At 34.2% G+C, this 2927-nt stretch overlaps 1 long non-coding RNA gene across 2 annotated transcripts; it reads left to right on the top strand.

Annotated features, from left to right (window-relative positions):
* Positions 1–352: 352 nt before the first annotated feature.
* Positions 353–2442, top strand: LOC137836723 (uncharacterized). Of its 2 annotated transcripts, none has more exons than XR_011085338.1 (3): positions 353–573; positions 692–1083; positions 1211–2226. It is a non-coding gene; the product is annotated as an uncharacterized lncRNA (long non-coding RNA). The 2 variants fall into 2 exon arrangements; XR_011085339.1 differs by lacking the exon at positions 353–573 and adding an exon at positions 2233–2442 and having other exon boundaries at positions 646–1083; positions 1211–1335.
* Positions 2443–2927: the final 485 nt, after the last annotated feature.

Here is a 2927-nt window from a genome sequence, read left to right as displayed (position 1 = left end):
GGCGACGCCTTATCTCTTGGCGACGCCTTATCTCTTGGCGACGCCTTGTCTCTTGAAGCGACGCCTTGCGTTGACTTTGACCTTGACTTTGTCAACGCCCGGGTACGGGACGGTACAAGAACGTCAGTGATAGTGAGGAATGAGGAAAATCAATTATTGCTCCTATGCAAGGGTGCAGACAGGTTTCAATTATTGCTTCCCATGCTTTTTGAATGACGGAGTTGTTAGTAGCATGTAGTAACGTCAAATTGTGTATTTCCCTGCATATATTCAGTGTAATGTTTGAAAGGCTCTCAGCATGGAAGACAGTTTGAGGTTGAAACCAGAGATCATATCAAAAGGTACGCCGAGGCTGGTAGTCACATACCGTGAACTTGATGAAGAAGAATATAAGTTATGGGACGAGGAGTTTTCAAAGGTCAAAACTTCTGTAACAGAAGACCAAGATGCACTGGTGGATGCAGCTGCTGACAATATGGAAAGAGATTTGATACTTCTTGGTGCTACTGCAGTTGAGGATAGACTGCAAAAAGGGGCAAGTGTAAACTTTTAAATCTTCCTACTTCTAATTATGTAAGTCTTTGCATTTATTATTTTTAGAATTTGGGTTAAGGGCCGAACTCAATCTCAGAAAATCAAATTGTAAAGTGATATTTGTCTAAGTTTTAAAGCTTATTCGACATGGAAATAGAGGTTCCTGAGTGTATTGAAAAGCTTGCACGGGCAAAAATCAAGTTATGGGTATTGACTGGAGACAAGATGGAAACTGCAGTCAACATAGGGTACATTAGCAAGGCTTGTTCTAGATTCTTTTTATGAGAAAGTTGTATAAATTTGAAGTTATTTTCTTAGGCTTCTCTTGAAAGCCTTAAGAAGCAAATTGGAGAAGGAATCTCACAAATTAACTCTGCCAAAGAGAGTTCTAATGCAAATAAAGGAACGTCTTCTGGGTTTGGCTTGATAATCGATGGGAAGTCCTTGGATTATTCTCTTAACAAGAATTTGGAAAAGTCCTTCTTTGAGCTTGCCATTAATTGTGCTTCTGTCATATGTTGCCGATCTTCACCCAAACAAAAAGCTCGTGTGAGTACTATGGGTGTGCAATTTGAATTTCTGTCATAAAAATAATATTATTTCCTTGAGTAGTTATGTATAATAATAGCTTTGGTTGTTAAAATATTATAACCATGTCAGCCAAAAAAATATGCAGGTTACAAGGTTGGTAAAATTGGGAACTGGGAAGACAACATTATGTATTGGTGATGGGGCAAATGATGTTGGCATGCTTCAGGAGGCTGATATTGGAGTTGCATTAATGGTGCTGAAGGGATGCAGGTCTAAAGATACATTTGATTATTCTTATCTGGGCTGCTCTTTTACCTGTTCTTAAGAAAGATTATATTCTCCAAAACCATAATAAATGAAGAAACTGAAGAGATTCTAATATAACTTAGGGAGTGTCAAAGAGCTTATAGGGACTTTATTTGAGCTTATGATAATAATTGATGATTCTTATAATTATAACCTCTTTAGCTTATTTCAATGAGCTTCATAGTCAAGCTTATCAAAATAAGTTGTTATTAGCCTATTCCAATCACTTCTATGTTCCTATTATGACAAATGATCTTATATGAGATAATAACTTATTGAAGATGTGCTTAATGAAGATATTTTTACCCGAATGTGTCATTAGTCTAACCAGGTCTACATGTTCTTAACTCCTTTGTGCTGTTTAGCATGTGGTCTTAATATGTTATTGCATTTGGATTGTTTTAAATTATGGAGAAATTCACTTAAGCATAATGAACCAAGTTGTCAAACCAACATGCATGCAACATAAGTTATCAGTAATGTTATTGTGTACTTAATAGAGTTGTTAGAAAGTGACTATGCCAATCAATAAGGAAAGAAATCTAGAACTTTAATTTCTGCAGAGGCAAAGGGATTAAAACCTTCACTTCTAAGCTTTATATAAAAGTAACTGTATTGCCAATAAAAAAAAAAAAGTTTAAAACAATACCACAATTGCAAGGAGAACAAATAAAAAGTAACCATCATTAAATAACTAGTAATAGGTATATAAAAACATTTGATTTAGTAACAAAACAACTACTCCACACTAGCAGTCCTAAACACATCATTAAGATTTCTGAATGTACATGCCAACTTTTGTATGATAAGCTAATGTTTGAATGACTGTTTCTGATATTTGTAAATAAATGTTGTCTACAGGCTATCATGGCAACTGATTTTGCAATAGCTCAATTCCGGTTTCTGGAGCGTTTGTTGTTGGTACATGGCCATTGGTCTTTCCAAAGTGGGTTTGTACCAATGTACCATGATAGCCTTTTTTTTACATGTTCTAAGATAAAGAGGTTTTGATTTTCAAACTGGTGTATAGTAAATATATATTGGAAGAAAGAAATTTTAGTATTTTGGTTAGATGAGATAGGACCTTGCTTGTGTTGATTTTATAATTAAGATGAAAAGAAGTCTAAGAAGTATGAATAAAAAACTCAACAATATAATGAACACTTAAATAAGAGTGACAAACAAAAAGCTAATGTACATAAACATGCATTAATCCAAATAGAATCCAGTTGCTAATTTTCTCCACTTTAACCATCTGCAAAGATGGAACTAATTAGATAGCTGACACACTTAAAACAGAGAATAAGAATTTCTACAAAGAAATGACATTGTTGCAACTACAAGAAAGCATGTTATTCAAAAGGACTTAAAAGTTGATGATGCTTAAAGAGATAATTGTTTTCTGTCTTCACTGTAGTATAACTGCAGGGGCTGATGCTATAAAATTCTATAACTTGTCATATATAAATCAAAATGTCATGAAAATCATGAATACCACTTATTTAAATGGATTGCTTAATCTCAAGAAGTAAGATGGCATTCAATTAGCTAGCTTA

The sequence above is a fragment of the Phaseolus vulgaris genome, chromosome 4, assembly GCF_000499845.2.
Source record: "Phaseolus vulgaris cultivar G19833 chromosome 4, P. vulgaris v2.0, whole genome shotgun sequence".
Taxonomy (NCBI): Eukaryota; Viridiplantae; Streptophyta; class Magnoliopsida; order Fabales; family Fabaceae; genus Phaseolus; species Phaseolus vulgaris.
The sequence above is the reverse complement of the archived record's forward strand: the minus strand, read 5'-3'. Positions and strand labels throughout refer to the sequence as shown.